This window comes from Globicephala melas, chromosome 6, assembly GCF_963455315.2.
Source record: "Globicephala melas chromosome 6, mGloMel1.2, whole genome shotgun sequence".
NCBI lineage: Eukaryota > Metazoa > Chordata > Mammalia > Artiodactyla > Delphinidae > Globicephala > Globicephala melas.
The window spans coordinates 76343416-76360772 of record NC_083319.1 but is presented as its reverse complement, the minus strand read 5'-3'; the positions used below and the strand labels follow the sequence as shown (position 1 = coordinate 76360772).

The window sequence follows — 17357 nt, the reverse complement described above, 5'->3', positions numbered from 1 at the left end:
ACTGCTCTCCTATCTTTCATCTCCAGTCCATCCTACATATCTCTGTCAAATTGATCTTCCCAGAATTTCACTTTGTTTATGCTGCCCCTTTTCAAAAAGACTTCATAGCTTCCTGTTGTCTGAAATAAGCTAAAAACTTTTAAGTCTGACATAGAATACCCTTCACAATATAGTGTTTTTAGTCTGTCTAGATATTTCCTCTGTACTTCCTCACTCCAACCCCATATACTTATCCAACTTGACTGGTCTTTATTCTCTAATCACTCACCTTGACTCTTCTCCATAAGCTCAACCCCCTAGTTCTTCATCTGTTTCCATTTACCAGTTTTTCAAGGCCTTTTCCTCCAAGAGGCTTCCTTTTTTACAGAATCTTACAGTTGACAGAAACCTTTGAGGTCATTGAGTCCAATAATTTGTTTCATGATTTGCTCCCTTCCAAAATATGCTTTGTTAATGGTCACCTAATTTCTGTCTGGTGACAGGGAAATTGATACCAGGGCTAAGTCTGTGTCCTACCTGTATATTGTCAGTGTCCGGTACATTTTAGAAACATTATATTTGCTTGAAACATATTTTCTAAATGAATGAATAAATGAATGAATGACTATCTCTTGAGGCAGGTGTCAGCAGACTTTTTCTGTAAGTGGTCATGCAGTAAATACATGTGGCTTGGTGGGCTGTGTGGTCTCTGTCACAGCTACTTAACTCTGCTACTGTAGCAGTAAAACAGACATAAACAATGTGTAAATAAAGAGCATAGACTTGGTGGCCAGATCTGGCAGCCTGTAATTTGCTAACTTTTGTCTTAAGGCACAAACCATCTTGACGGTGTTTAGTGTTCTTCCTCACGTTATCAATACTTAAAATATCTCTAGCTAAAATTTTATGATGCTTATTCAGATGTTCCAAAACAACTTGCATGCTTCCTCTGATCATGTTCAATTCTTTCAGCCATTTCCTATATTATTTTGATTTTCTTCACTAACTTAGCCTTTCACCCATATTGTGTTCCATTTGTTTGCGGATCTCATAAAATCTGGTATCCAAAACAAAAAGCAATACTCCATATTGAAATGACAACGGGAAAGTAATGCAGGCTCATTTCCTACCTTCCTCTGTATGCTACAGGTGTAATAATAAAGCTTGCCATGGTATTAGTGTATGGGGGAGACACATCACATTGCCTGTTGATTCAGAACTCATACTGCAGCTCTATACTCTTATCTAAACCATTCTATATTAAGTAGTGTTATCTAAACCATTCTATATTAAGTAGTGTTATCTAAACCATTCTATATTAAGTAGTGCTATCTAAACCATTCTATATTAAATAGGAGAGGGAGTGGGGACTGAGTACAGAATCTCATATTTTTTATTATACCGCTTTCTTATTTTATTTTAAAAAATGATATTAAGGACTAGTTTATAAATAATGAAATACCTATAATGATGGTCATCAAATGCATTGTGTTACCTTTAGTTCATCACTCAGTTAATTGGGATCTTTGTCCCATCCAGTTCTCTCGCTCATTTTATCTTTCCACCTATGTACTCATTTACTCATGCCAAGATATTTATCAGTTGTTTACCACATGCTGGTTACTATGCCAGGCACCAGAGACTCTTCCTCAAGGTATAGCAACTATTTCCTGCCTCACTGTGGCAGGTTAGGTACGTTTCTTGGAACTTCCTTGTCTCAGTTTATCTGATTTTGTCTTGTGTTTATTTATCACGCTAAGCACTTAATGCAGTATTGCTGTGGAATAACATGAGTAAACCAATCATGCCAAGTACGTTTAAATAGAAGAGTGTAATGGTGTCACCCAGAATTAAGAATAAGTGATGTGGAATTTCTTCAGGAACAGTTTCGAGAGATATAATGATTTCCAGACAAGAGACTACAGAGAGGTGATGACCACTGAGTTGAACCATTCACTGGTTGTAAAGTCCTAACTGCATTCTCTCAAAATTACATAGAATTAGGTAACTTCTGCATTCTGATTGTAAAGCTTGCCTGAAGTAATATTTTACTGGACCGTAAATTGTTCTGACTACATTTCATGCCTGATAAAATCCTTACATTTTATGGTAGAAAATGTAAGCCTTTGTTCTGTAACTAATCCTTTAAGTTTTCTGAAACAGAGCTGTTTTGAATTTTTTTCCTAGAAAATGGCATGATTAAAAGTATACTGTTCTTTGAAAATAGGCTAACATAATTAGGAATTTTGGTCAAACTAACCAAGTTAGTCTTGACTTATATTTTATAGAATAGATATACACACATATATGCATATATATTTTAATATAATATTATAAATTAGTAAATATGTATATATCTTTCTGTATCTACTAATTTATCTCAGTCTGGAATTCAAGGGGTATAAATATATTAGTTTAATGTTCCAATGGCAGTATAATTATAGCTATTGGGTAACACTGAAGAATGCTTTCTGACTTACAAGCTTAAACATATCATTATGAACTGTGTTTACTGTCTAGACAAAAATATGTTGAAAATGAGAGTAAACTGTTCTTTATGGGAGATGGGAATATATAATGAACAGGATATGGACTTTAGAGCCGGCCGTATCTGTGTTCAGTTCTCATCTCCATGGCTTCTGAATTTTAGATTCTTGCTTTATGTCAGTTTTCTTGACAGACTCTGAGATGGAGCTTTTGATGTAGGAACTTTGTTGAGGGGTGTGCTTGGGATGAATATTGTTATAGGTGTCCCAGATAGAGAAAGGGGGGCCCGGCCTTTGTACCCATCTATCGATCAGTCATTAGATGTGAGCTGCCTGTGGGAAGGTGACTTATCTCAGGTAAAGCAGTTACCTTTGGTGGAAGGAGGAAAATGCCCAGAGAAAGAGTCAGCTGTGAGCCACCAGGAGCCAACACTTCAGGCAGCTGGGGGGTGAGAGCCTTGTCCTGAAGGAGGATCTGGGTAATGTCCTGCAGCATCTACCACGTTCATTCCTGTGACGCTTGGCTCTTCATGCTTCCTGTAATAAGTTTCATGCTTCCTGTAATAAGTTTATTGCATCTTGGAACAGCTTCTTCAGGATCCTAGTAAGTCACCTTTTCTGGCAGAGCCTCCAAGAGGAAGGTTAGAACTACAGCCCCTGCCAGTGCCATTAGTCTCAAGGCCACAGCGGATACCTATTGTCTTACTATTTTTTTCTCTCTTCTCCCACACGTTTTAGAATTCCCTCATCCTTAGCCAGCACCTCTACTGATCTACATGGCTTACCTTGGGGGTGGAACAGGCCATTACTAAGGGTTCTGAACCCCTCCTCACCATTCCCTTCTCAGGCCATGGCTACTGCACTTGTCTATTGATTATCAAAAACAAGGAAATACCAAGAAATTCCCTATAAATCACCTGGATGCTAGAAATTCTTCCCTGCCCTTGTTGTCCGGCAGCACCTCCACCTGCTCATCAGTTTTCCCCGATAGTATGATGACTCTCCTCCTTTCTGCTAGTCTCCTGGCACAAGGAGCCCAACGTGATTGGGTGTAAGGTGTATCCTAAAGTTCAATGAGACTCCTACTGTGTCCTCTCATGGAAGCACCCTTCCTCTGAAAACCAGGATGTCTGGATTCACAGAGCCTAAATTTGTGGGACAGAATGCACAGATTCCCCACTTAGGGCCCTGGGAGTGATGTCAGTTTCGACCACTTCTGCTTCCTCCCCTTGGTCTCTAGGCTGTGTATTCTGTCTATTAGGGATGCAGTACCAAAGAATGGTCATTGATTTAGCGTGTTTCCCACGTCCTTTAAATGGCACCCGTGGTTGCAGCACGTCATCTCCAAGCTGGCGCTTCAGCCACACCTCCAAGCGCTGTTCCATGTGTCTGTCAGGTCAGCCGCTTCTGGCTCATGCAGTATGTGTCGGGGTGAGTGGATCCCATGATTATGTATCTATTGCTGACATCCAAAGTATTTCGGTCTAAGGTAATATTATGCAGTATCATGTACTGATGGAGCTGATACTCTCTAGGTCCTTGGACCGTGGTGCTGAACAAGGCCCTACAGGCAGATAAGCAAACCTTTATTTAGAATTGGTTTTAGTTGTAGTCAAAATGAATCACTACTCCTGAGGTGGAAGAGGTCCAATGTCATAATCAGCTTTCCATCAAGTGGCTGGTGGGTCTCCCCGAGGATCATGCTTTAATTGAGGCTCAGCACTGATCTCTGTTACTGTCTGGGTGGGCAGCTCATCAGCCTTTGCACGTGTGGGGAAACAGAAATATATATTGATACTATGTGGCCTGTATGAAATAGATGCGCTCTACTGAAAGAATGAAGGGAAGGTTATTCTGAGGCTTAAAAAGAAATATAGGAGGACAGTGGAACTTCTTGGGCAGGGATCAGAAGCATAGTAAAGCCGAGAGAAGGACCAAGACTAGATCCTGGAAGTATTCAAGCTGCATAAGATGGTGGTAAGCCAGTGACTAGAATGTAGTCTACTAAAAAAATCACTAATTTATATATTTATTATTCTTCCTTTTTAAATTTCCTGTTTTATTTGCCCTTAATTTCTGAGGTTCTGTTTAATCTTCATTTCTTTTTGATTGACTCGTCAATTTTGCAAGTTAGAAGAACAGAGAGCAACTTGGAAAATCTGGGCAAATTAATCACTTCAGGTGTAACTCGTTTTCCTTATTTGTAAAATTGAAGTAAAAATACTTGGAGTGTTACGGGATATAAAAAAATATAAAGTACTATACATGGTAGGTCCTCAATCATTGCTTCCCAATATTGAAAAAATCCTAAACAATCACTGCTGAATTCTTAAGGAAGAAAGGATAGGCCTCCCATCTTTGTTTGGGGCACTGGTTGTAGAGATCTGGCAAAGTGGAAATAAGGCAGATAGATAAGAAGAGTTAGTAGAGATGCACTTCCCATCTACCTAGGGGCTCACATAACTAGAGTTTTCAGTGACTGACCTGGAATTTTGTTTCTTTTTCTAAATAGTATAATTTTGTGTTTATTTTGGGGTGTTCTTGATTTACTAGCTGTGTCATTTTAGGTAAACTCCTCAATATTTCTGAACCTTATAAAATTGTGATAAAAATATTAATTACCAGAATACATATCTGAGATCCCAACAGGATATTTTATTTCAGTGTTTTTCTCTCACCTCCTCATTCCTCAAAGAGAACAATGACTAGAAAACATTGGTTGGGTAAATACTGCATTATCATAATTACAATTTCCCTGAGAAAAGTGGCTTGCAGTTTGAATATTCAGCATCATAATTACAATTTCCATAAGGAATGTAGAACAGTTATTATAAACAACACAATAATCACTTGGTCCATAAGGGAGAACAGATTATAGGGGGGAGTGAGGAGAGAGAAGAAGCAAGAGCCTGTGTTCTAATCAGCATTCAAGAGTAAAAATTCAGAACCTGAGAATACATTGTAATAGTCTCTTAAGATACTCTTGTCTGAATTTATCGAACAATCTTATCATCATGGCGCATTTCCATGGGTTGATTAAGTTCTGCCTGTGTATTTTTTCCTTATAGCTAATTTAGTTTTATCATTTTTATTAAACATCCTCCCTGTATCTTTCCTCATTGTCATTCATAATTGCTGTGCCCCCAAGAAATTTTAAAAAAAGCAAACTCACAAAATAGAAAAAGCACGAAATATTTTAAAAACAGTTTAAGAGGAGAAAAAGTTTTATCAGAGTATTTCTCTCTTCACAGTTAAGTGTATCTCCTTTGTCAAGGGAAAAAGGTAAAAGTTTTTTTTTTTAAATGCTCTTTTTACTGCTGTTGCCTTAATTGGCTTTCACTTAAATTTCCTTTTTTTTTTTTCCTGTCTTTTTTATTTTTGTAGGTGAGATGAGAAAAACAGAATGCAGCTTTCAAGGTTGGTACTTTCCATGATGTTTTAAAAACCTCTCGTTAATATGAAACAATATGAAAAAAGCAGAGCAAAATATGTCCTTAGCTTTTCGCAGAGAGCGATTAGAGGACATTATGCTTTTATTTTCCTCGCTCATGGATGGAAAAATACAACACAGATTGTTACAAAATGCAATATAGCAATCAAATATATCTGATTCAGTACTTGACAAAACTGTAAAATTGTACATATTCAGTATTTTTCCACTTCATTCATCATTCCATCCATCTACCATTCATATATATTTTCAGTGAATACTTACTACATACATGTAGTGTGCAAGACCCCATCACCTGATTTTCCTCTCTTCATACCTTGTTTGGCTGACCTTCGCCGTATTCCCAATCCCACGCATTTTTCCAATGCTCCTTGATATCTCTGACAAAAAACCTTCACCTATTGTCACAGGTCTTCAATTTAACTTGCTGTATCTGATAAATGAGCCGTGTTTCCACCACATTGCTCATCTAATATATGCTCAGATATGTCTACTCCCAAATAATTGAGGCGAGAGGAAACCATTAGTGTGACAATGAGAAAATGACTCCTGTCTACATAATAGTAAACTATATAATGTCTTTTACTATTGTGTGAGATGTATTACTATATATAGATTACTGTCGCATAGTTTAGTAGTAATCAATGTATTGTAATCTAGAATATCAGTTATCTTTTCTCAAAATTCTAGTTGTAGGTCTTCTTTCCCTATACCTTTTAAGCAATCTTAAGACTTTCTGACCAAGAACAAGCGTGTTACCACTGTACATTTTAAACAAGCAAAGCATTCCAGACCCACATGAAATGGCTCTTTGTAAGAATGGCAGTGGTAGATTGAAGCAAACTTCATGGGACGCAAAGATTGAAAATTTTCTGCTGAGCATGGTTAGTAAATGGAAATTAATAGCACAGTACTCATACTAACTTAAGATGGATAAATATTGTTTTAATTTGGGGGACTGTTTTATTTTAATGAGCATTATTACACTTACTTAAAAAAAAAAGACTTTCTCATTTTCCTTACTAACATTGATTTCCCGTAAAGCATTTTTTAAAAATAAAGTCTTGAGGTCCTCAGCAGAAAATTCTGCTACCAGAGAGGTTTTCAGAAATATAACTGTCGTAATTGGGAAGGGACTCTAGTGACTACCTGCCAATCTAATTTGATTCATTTAATCTAAAGCAGTCTAAGTTATCTCAGCCATCAATCTGTGTAATTATAATACATACTGGGAGGCAGTGAGTAGCGTTTGAGACGTTGGGCTCTAAAATCAGAGTGCCTGAGTTTGAATCCTGTATACCCATTTGTGTGTTGGGCCAGCTTGTTAACATCTCTAATCCCTGATTTCTTCAGTTGTAAAATGAAAGAAATGAGACGACTTGCTTCATAAGGTTGTTGGGGAATAAATGAGATGATGTATTTACAAATCACGTTGGCATATTGTAAGAACGCAGTAAATGGTAGTTGCCGTTATTACACTTTGCTATTATTACTGTTATTGTAAAGCATTATTATTAGGGGCAGGCAACAGCTTCACTTCTCTGAAATAAACTTCTCTCAGGGACATGATCTTTCATTTTCACCATCAGAGATGTATTCAGTATATGGTCACATTTTGTTGCATGTGAAAGTATAAATAACCTGGGATTGTCTATCAAATTATGCCATCTTCTTGTAGCAAACTGCATCTACTTTTTTTCTAAATATAAGATTTTGATAAATATCACTAAGGTGAGGGAAGTCAGCAATTTGAGTGATTGCTGAGGGGGAGGAGAAGGGAATCAGTAATAGCAAGGAGGAAGTCACTGGAAGGAGAGGTTTGGTGTCAACTTCCAAGTCTTGCTCAGATGGAAACTAGCACTGTCTGTGCCTTTGTGTGCAGAGAGTGCCTTCGCTCATGGTGATGTGACGCTTGACAGATGGAGGGGAGGTTGCTGCAGATTGGTGGCAGAGAGGAAACCTTCAGGAAAGGTTGGCAGTCATTCTTCCATGGCAATAAAAGTGGTAGGAAATCTGCAGGGCAGAGCAGAAGAGCAATATAGAGGGATGCAACTAGAGCCCCTACCTCTTGGTGAGATCTGCAGAGTGTTTTGTGTATGTGTCGTCCGTGTACGTTAGAGTAGAAGAGGAAAGCCATCCCTCCCTCTGTTAAGACTGGTCAGTGACCCCAGCCCAGGTTGCCAATATGCAAAGGCCATCCAACAGCAGCCTCTTGGTGTTGGAGCTTGTGGTGAGCCCAAAGGCAAAGGGGTCTGAGTGAAAAGATCCTGCTTTGTTCAGCCTCTCTGGGCGAGGCAGCAGACACTTCAGAGTCCACTAGACCGGGGGCATAAGGAAGGGGAGGAAGGGAGATTTGCCAGCTTCCCACACAAGCCCTTGGATTTATTTTGACACATGTTCTGGCAAGTATGTAAGCATGTTAAACTTCGACTGTTTATAGGGAAAAAGCCCCGTCTGATGCACTGGGGAAAAAATGGCACTTCTAATTCAGTGTCACAGAAATGGCCAGGTATTTTGTAATCCAAGTAAAGCAGGATAGTACTAAAGTTTCTTAATCTGGCCTCTGAGTTAGCAGGATCCCAAACCTAATTTATAAACATACCTAGATGAGGGGGTATAGTGCAGCTCTGCAATAGCAAGCGTTCTTACCCATAAGGGTCTGAAACATCACTGGGTTGACATGTAATTATCAGTCTCCAGACTGACTCCACAGTAAATGGTAAAACAATTATCTCTAATCCTGTGAAAAGTACAATGGTTAATAAGAAATTAAAAGAAAATAATCTTGATGGCTCCAGACCCACCTCCAGCAAATACTTACATATTTCACTGAACCTACCTATGACACCCAGTCTTTTCCTACATTATCCAATGGGTACTTTGCCACTTATATACACTGTAGATGTTTCTCATGGCTTGTGCTATCCACTGCAGGTCTACTCATGCCCTTCTGGTGAAAGGAAATCACAATTACAGACTTGTAGATCTAAAAAATACTTTAACTAATATTCATTTTAGCTTTTTTATCCTTCAGATAATGAAATTCAGGCTCACAGAAGTTAAGCAAACTGTCCTAAGTCATAGAATGACCAGTGTCCGAATAAGGACCACGATCACGTTGCTTTACTCATTCCTTACCATGGACCACCCCAGACTGCTCGGTGAATAAGACAGGAAGGTCTTGTTTGGGACGGAAACTATTTCTGAAACACTGCATTCTGTACCATCCTGTTGCCTGACATTGTCATTCACCTTCCATTGTTAAGTCCTTCTCAAAGGGTCTTACTCCCCTGACTATATCAGGAATTCCATAAGGGTGGAGCTCATGGCTTCGATTTCTTTGTATTTTTACCATATTTATAAGGTTATAAATAAGGAAATATTGTACAGTTTATTTTGATTCTAAGCCTGTCAAGAGCACTGAACCCCTCCCTGTCTTCTTCAGTGAGTTCCATTTACATTATTTGTAGAAGACCCTCCCCCACGAAGGTGACCAGAAAGCACTGTGTTTTGTTTTGGGTTTAGGGTTGTTTGGAGGTTTGTTTTTTCTTTTTCCAACTCTGCTACAGGATTAGAGAAAGAATAAATGTAGCAAAAAATCAACTCGTTGAAACGGTGTGTGCTTGCATATGTATATATTTTAGGACATGAATGTAGGGAAGGTGGTCAAAAAGAAATGCCTAATCCATTCCATTTAGCTGGGTTTACTTGGGCTTAATGATTTACAGGCTGAACCGTTTGAGGGACTGTTGAGGATAGAGAAAGCCTATTGAAAATGTGAATATATGTTTGAGCAGATAGCAAGGAGGGTCCAGAGGCTAAATATTAGAATGAATGGGCTCATTTTTTTAAATACAGGAGAAAGGTTACAAATTTTAAAAAAACTAATTTCCTTTTTATTACAGATTCTAAATCTAATTTCCCTTTGTTCTTCCTGTGTATCTGAAAATAGGATGTAGGTCTTATTTCCATGTCAGACCTCTTTAACATTTTCACACTGGGAGTGTTGTTTGGATTTGAGTACCATAAATTTAGAAGGCTATAAAAAACCTATTTTGCTCTGCTTCTAAATAGGGTGTCATTCAAAAAGCACAGATTAGATAATGATTATTAATTAAAGAGAATTCTAATATTCACTTGACTCTTTCATAGATCATTTAAGGCGATCAGATTTATAACTCACAGAAACCCTTTCCATAATTCCCTTTCTCCATCTCTCCATTTATTTACACCATGCAGTATTTCAAATCTTCTCACATGGAAAAACATTAAACTCCCCTTATGCCCCAGTTCTTGCAGTTTTGTTGTGTATATCTCTTTCCCCTTTTCCAACATTTTATTATGTAGTTAAACCTAGTCTCTCCGCCTAAAACCTTCCCTCTTGTCTCTCTCATCACTCTGGTTTTATCTTGACACATTATCCAGATATTTCAATGAGAAACTAAAAACAAGGCAGATTGTGGAAATGCTAATGGTACTCACATGTTAGTAAATCTTGTCCCAGCCATATATATTCTGTATATTAATATACATATATGCATATACACTATGTGTACACTTATATACATGTACGGTAATGAGGATGGTGATGGACTCAAAATTACGCTTAGTAGCAGTTCGGCCGAGGCAGTATGCATAGTGGAGAGAGAAATGGATTCACTTCTAGCTGAATTCGGTGATGAGGCATTATTAGTGTATTACTATTATTATAGCATTGCTAAATTTAAAGGTACATTTTAATATTAGCAATTGTGTAATTTACTCTAGCTTTAAATCCTGGTCTCACCTTGGGAAGACCTTGGGAAATTTTTCTCTTTTCTTGTTATTTTTTCCTGGTTTGTTTGCTCATTTATTGATTTTTATTTTTACTTTCTTCATAAAGGAGCTTAGTCAAGTGAATGATCCCAGTTTAACATGTGACAAAAAGCAATGAGTCCTCCAACATCCATTTCCACTTGGCTCTTAAAGGAGCTGCGAAGTGTGTTAGCTGTTTTGTTTTCGAATACCTGAAGGAGTCTCAGGTGGAAGAGAGATGTGATTAAGCTGTGGTGCCAGGTGATAACATAAGAAGCCAGAAGGCTCAAGGAAGCAAATCCAGCTCAACGTAAGGAGGAAGGTTACTATAAAACATGCTGTCCCAAAGCACAGGTAGCTTGTAAGTTCCCCCATGGTAGCCTTTCCAGCATAGCCTGAGAATCATGTAATACGGGTGAAATATAGAGGAAATGCTAAAATTGAGGGGTCGACCAGGTAACGTTCCAGGTTCTTCTTTCCTACAGACCTGATGATGCTATGTCCTGTGTCTACTCCAGAAATGCAGAGACCACCAGGGAAGCAGTCTGTAATTATTATTAGTTCAGTAGCTGCAGAGATTACAAGAGAAGGCAACAGGTTTTGACTGCTTTAAGCAGAAAGAAAAATATAAAAAGCAGATTTGCAGCAATCTCAGCCAGATTTGACCCCAGATTTAACAGTGGGAAAAAGTTCGAAGACCCGCATGAACTTCAAGGGAGAGCTTCTAACATCTCATTTGAAAGCAGTGCAGCTCTCCTGGAAAAGGACTGACTCGGGGCTCATTTTTACTATGGAATCTATGCTTTCTTCGTCACACACACAAGCAGACCCTGATTTGTATATATCCTCTGCCTGGGCATACCCTTCTTTTTTCTCTTCCTTTTGTCTCAGGCTTCTGGGTTAGTCTCAAACTAGGTGCATTTCCCATAGGCTGAAGAGGAGGGAAAAACAGAAAATACTCCTGACTGATGGGAACTTTGCTCTTAGCTCTTGTTCTGATTCCTTAACTCTGAAAGGGAAGATTAAACTCCCACACAGGTGAAAAAACCCTACCCCAAACTACTCTTCACTTCCTGTGGCCTCATCTCCCTGCCCTCCCCAGCTTAGCTTTCTCCCAAGTCCCCTCAATTACCTTCCTTCTCCTCGCCTGCTACCTCTGCATCAACCCTCAACCAGGCCAGCCGGAAGCCCTTTTTAGGATAGCACTGTGGCTGCAGCGTCGTGTATCATAGGATGTTGCAGATTTTGCCTTCCAGTAATGGTCCTTCTTGTTTCACTATGAAGCCTGTTTGAAGATAGGGACCACCTCTGCGGCCCAGATCCAGCTCTTAGCTTTGAGCCATATTTCTATTGGCCATCTCATTCCTAGGCAATTAATTCCAGTTAATTAATTCCAATTAATTTTCACATTCTGATCCAAGTGGCATTCAATCTTCTGTCCTGTTCTTCTCCTACCAAGCTACCTTTGTTCCAGCCACACTAAGCTCTTCACATTCTCTCTCTATTAAGAAGGTCCTTCCCTCTTATCTCCTCCCTGGCGCACACTGACTACTGGAACTCAAATATCTCTTCCTCCTCTGTGAAATCTTCTCATACGTTCCTCTTCAAACTTAGAGAGGAATGTCTGTGTGTTCCCAGGACATTTGGCTCATACTTACATCACAGCACTTAACATGTTGTGTTACAATTTATGGTTTTTGTATGTTTACCTTTCCTACTTGTTTTCCCAAATGAAAGCATCCTTTTTCTTTTTGGTATTCACAGTACCTAGCATAGTGTGTGATTCGTAGCAAGAATTCGATAGATGTTATTTGAACGAATGAAATAAATAAGTAAATGAATGAGAATATATACTGTAATGTGTGCCTTTTTAAACAACTGATCTAGAGAATTAGCTGCTAACAGAGAACACTTCAGTAAGCATCTTGAACATCTGGACAATTGTAATGCAAAATATTTACTTAGAAGGCAAAGAGATAGTCGTTGTGCCCTGAGGAAATATAAAAGAATTTTTGTTTCAAGGAAAATTACATCGGAGAAAAACCTGTCTACAGTACAAGAGACTAAGTTTGTATCTTCGGGGACATTCTCTTGTCTTTTTATATTACAAGAGTGAACAAGATTTAAACCATGCAGCCAGTGTGATGATGTTGCCAGACAGCTAATAAAGAGGAAGGTTAGAGAGTTGTATAAAATGGCAGGTGCCTTGGCTGAGTCCCCGTCTTAGACATTAAACACAGAACAAAGTGATGCTGTTTCCTGAGGACCACCAAAAGTGCATGATGGCCGCTTCAGCAGCATGGTGCCATTTTGACTGTGGTATTCATCTTACCTTGTGTTCCAGTTTGAAAACAATATAGAGGAAAAATGAAGCAAACAGCAGTAGATGGTTCTCAGAACAGAGAGACAGTATCTTTACAAAACCAAACTCTGCACAAAAGAATGAAAAATTATTTCCACTTAGTCATTGACCACACATCCTTTGCTCTCATAAAATAAACTATAACATCTAATTATGTAGAGCATCTAAAAGAGTCAGAGGGAGCCTACATTCTACAGTTCACTTCATACTTCAGTCTCTCAGAGAACTTAGAATTACTACTATTTTAAGATCGAAGAGAGGTGAAGTGGGTGATATTTCTCCTGGTGAATGTGACCACGAGCAAATACAGAAAATACATTTTTGTACCTAATGAACATAATTACAACAAATATTTCCTCTTTTGAGCTTTCTATAACAAAAAGGCAATTACAAAACCATTTCCTGGGCTTCCCTGGTGGCGCAGTGGTTGAGAGTCCGCCTGCCGATGCAGGGGACACGGGTTCGTGCCCCGGTCCGGGAAGATCCCACATGCCGCGGAGCGGCTGGGCCCGTGAGCCATGGCCGCTGAGCCTGCGCGTCCGGAGCCTGTGCTCCGCAACGGGAGAGGCCACAACAGTGAGAGGCCCGTGTACCGCAAAAACAAAAACAAAAACAAAAACAAAACAAACAAAAAAGCCATCTCCTATTTGGGATAAAGGCAGTGCTGGAAACGTAGTGTGAATATGAGCTAGAAAAGAAGCACAAAGCAAAGAGACAGGCGCAGATTATACCATAGAGAACGGTCTGGGTTTAGAAAGGAAGAAAGGAGAGGAACATTTCTCAGCACTTACTAAGTGCTGAGCATTGTGCTAAGTGCTTTGCAAAGACTATATCGTTTTACATCTTTATCTAATGTAAATAATATGAAGGTAACAAATTATCAGTGTGTACAGTATAAAACATTATTGTAGGTAAAAATTATCCTATATATAAGGCATTAATAACTGTAGAAGAGTTTTCCAGTTTATACCAAAGAAACTCAAACACGTCATATAATGTTGGACATATTTTCAGGACTTAGGCTTGGGAGCCAAATCCAGGAGTTCAATTTCTTTACAGGATAAGAAGCTGAGTTAAAAAAGGGTACAAAAACCCCCTAGCCTTCAAGATGTAGGTATGGATGTAGATATAGATATATAGATATATCATGTATAGAATTGCCTAATATATTCTAATCACATGCTAATCATCATATAATAAAATATTTTAAAATGTTCTGCTTAAATCTACACAAAAGTAATTGTCAACCTCAAAGTTATCTAATGAATATAGAACAGAAGTCTCAGAAATTGATCATGAAGACAATAGTAGAATTGTTTTTAATGTACAGTTTGTCTGAAATAAAGATTTTTTTCAAGTGAACATATCCATATAGCCTTGTCTAACTAGCTAATGTTAGTGAATTTCCAGATTGGTGGGGGTGATTAATTTGTGATCCTATCAGAGGAAAAATAATAATAAATCCCTTGTGTTCTACTGTTTTATAACTGGTTGTACTGAGTTTCTTCATATTTCTAAAGAAACTCAAACCTCCTTTAGTGTGAGTATTACCTGAAGGCTTGTTATTGAGAGCCAGAGATAATCCAGGACTTGGAAGACATGTCCTTATGTCCTGGATTGGCTCAAATCAAATTACATCCCAGCACAGGGGCTGTGCACTGACCCTTCCTTTTAAACGATGGCTGATTCAGCCTGGTTTTCTGGTTTACTCACACTCCATTTATTTTCTCGATTTTCTCATCTTTGCTTCAGTTCTCCTTCTCAAAGGACTGTTGCTTATGTCTCATGGTTATATCACTTATCATTTTTCTGGAATTCAGCAGAATATAAGCTCTGGAGATGAACTATCTGGGATTGAATCCCAGTTTTTTTACTTACTGTGCTCATCTTTGGATGAGTTGCTTAAAATCTCTAAACTTGAGTTTCTTTGTCCATAAAATGGAGAAAGCATCCTAAGACTTTTGTGACTCGTAAATAAGATAATCCGTTTATCATGCTTGATGTGCAGCAGATACTCGATTGGTATTACTACTATAATTATGACTACACTGGGATAGGGGAAGAGATGCGGATGTAGCTTCCAACTTGCAGACTTCCTTTGAACTTTGACCATATGGTTAAGCACTTTCCTTGAGTTCTGACTTAGAAAATGAAATGCAACAGACATCTTTTCTTTTGCTCAGATCTGAGAGAATTAGAACCAAAGTAATATTGTCCTAATTAAAAAAAAAAAACACAACTTTTTAGATCACTTTTAATTTATCTTAGCTACTAAAGGAGTTAGAGTCCAATTCAAAGCCAAGTGCCTTTTCTTAAAGGATTGGTTTTTCTATTTGGGTTCTTCTGTTACTCAGTCTTTGTTCTTGGTTTATTTATAATTTGTACTGTGTTCAGTTGTATTTGACTTCTGTGTTCCCTTAAATCCTTTTGAAACAAAACAACAAAATCCTTGCTCAAGCCCCCAGAAGTGCCCTCTCTCCCTCCCTCCCTCTCCCTCTCTCTCTCCTCCCTCCCTCCCTCTCTCCCTCCCTCCCTCCCTCCCTCCCTCTCCCTCTCTCTCTCCCTCCCTCCCTCCCTCCCTCCCTCCCTCCCTCTCTGTATCAAGACTATCCACTTACTTTGATCTATACCGGTTCCCTGGGGACCTTTTGAATATTGCATATTCCCATGCCCAGCTCCAGACGTTCTGCATCTGTACAAAGTGGAGCCAGAAATCTGTATTTTTTAACAAATACTATTCACCCAGGAAATTGAGATGTAGGTGATACTCTATTGGTCTTGGAGAAGCAAATAAGGAAGAGATGGACATGAGTCTGGCTTCTAAAGCAGACCCAATCACTATATGTGTGACCTTTGAAAACTCACTCAACCTAAGATTCAGTTTCTTCATCTTTATAAGATATGGAAATCTATAAATGTCTGTTCTACCTGACTCATAAAGTTACCATAAAAATAAATGAAATAATATGTGCAATGGGAAGAAAAAATCTATTAAATGATTAAATAACCATCTAGTTTCACAGTCTAGGAAAGGAGCAAAATAACTCCGCAGAGGCAGGTAGCTTTTTGGTTTGAAAATCAAGCCCCTAAGCTGTGACCTCTGCTGCAGGTAGAATAGATATAGGAGATCTAGAATAGTGTGTTAGATCATGGGTCATGAATCGTAAGGAGACTGTGAAATCAGTTTGGTGGTGGCCCCATCACCAAATTTTTTTTTTAATTGTATAATTTTTAAATGTTACTTTCCATTTACAGTCATCACAAAATATTGGCTCTATTTCCCATATTGTACAATACACCCTTGAGCCTGTCTTACATCCAAGTAGTTTGTACCTCCCAGTCCTCCACCCCTATATTGCCCCTCCCCCCAATCTCCCCACTGATAACCACTAGTTCTCAATATCTGTGAGTCTGCTTCTTTTTTTTTTTTTTTTGCGGTACGCGGGCCTCTCACTGTTGTGGCCTCCCCTGTTGCGGAGCACAGGCTCCGGACGCGCAGGCTCAGCGGCCATGGCTCACGGGCCCAGCCACCCCGCGGCATGTGGGATCTTCCCGGACCGGGGCACGAACCCGTGTCCCCTGTATCGGCAGGCGGACTCTCAACCACTGTGCCACCAGGGAAGTCCTTTTTTCTTGTATTCACTAGTTTGTTGTATTTTTTAGATTCCACATATAAGTGATATCATACAGCATTTGTCTTTCTCTGTCTTATTTCACTTAGCATAATGCCCTCCAAGTCCATACACGTTGCTACAAATGGCAAATTTTTATTATTTTTAATAGCTGAGTAGTATTCCATTGTGTGTGTGTGTGTGTGTGTGTGTGTGTGTACACATACCACGTCTTATTTATCCATTCATCTGTTGATGGACACTTACGTTGCTTCTATATCTTGGCAATTGTAAATAATGCTGCTATGAACATTGCGGGGGCGGGTAACATGTATCTTTTCAAATTAGTGTTTTCAATTTTTTTCAGATATATGCCCAGGAATACAATTGCTGGGTCATATGGTAGTTCTATTTCTAGTTTTTTGAGAAACCTCCATACTGTTTTCCACAGTGGCTGCACCAATTTACGTTCCCACCAACAGTGTATGAGGGGTCCCTTTTCTCCACATGCTCACCGACATTGGTTATTTGTCGTCATTTTGATGATAGCCATTCTGACTGGAGTGGAATGGATAGGATAGGATAAGATAGTACAAAACAGGACAGGACAGGACAGAACAGGATAGGGTAGGATAGGACAGGATAGGATAGGGTAAGACAGGATAGAAAAAACC

At 38.9% G+C, this 17357-nt stretch overlaps 1 protein-coding gene across 8 annotated transcripts in view; it reads left to right on the top strand.

Annotated features, from left to right (window-relative positions):
- Positions 1–17357, top strand: part of LINGO2 (leucine rich repeat and Ig domain containing 2) — a 1190714-nt gene that overhangs the window by 784230 nt on the left and 389127 nt on the right. For 6 of the 8 annotated variants that reach the window (XM_060301023.1, XM_060301017.1, XM_060301021.1 and 3 more), the window contains one exon: positions 5850–5882. The exons of the other annotated variants lie outside the window; for them this stretch is intronic. The gene's annotated coding sequence lies outside the window, so the exon portion shown is untranslated. The remainder of the gene's footprint in view (positions 1–5849; positions 5883–17357) is intronic. 8 annotated transcript variants of the gene reach the window in all.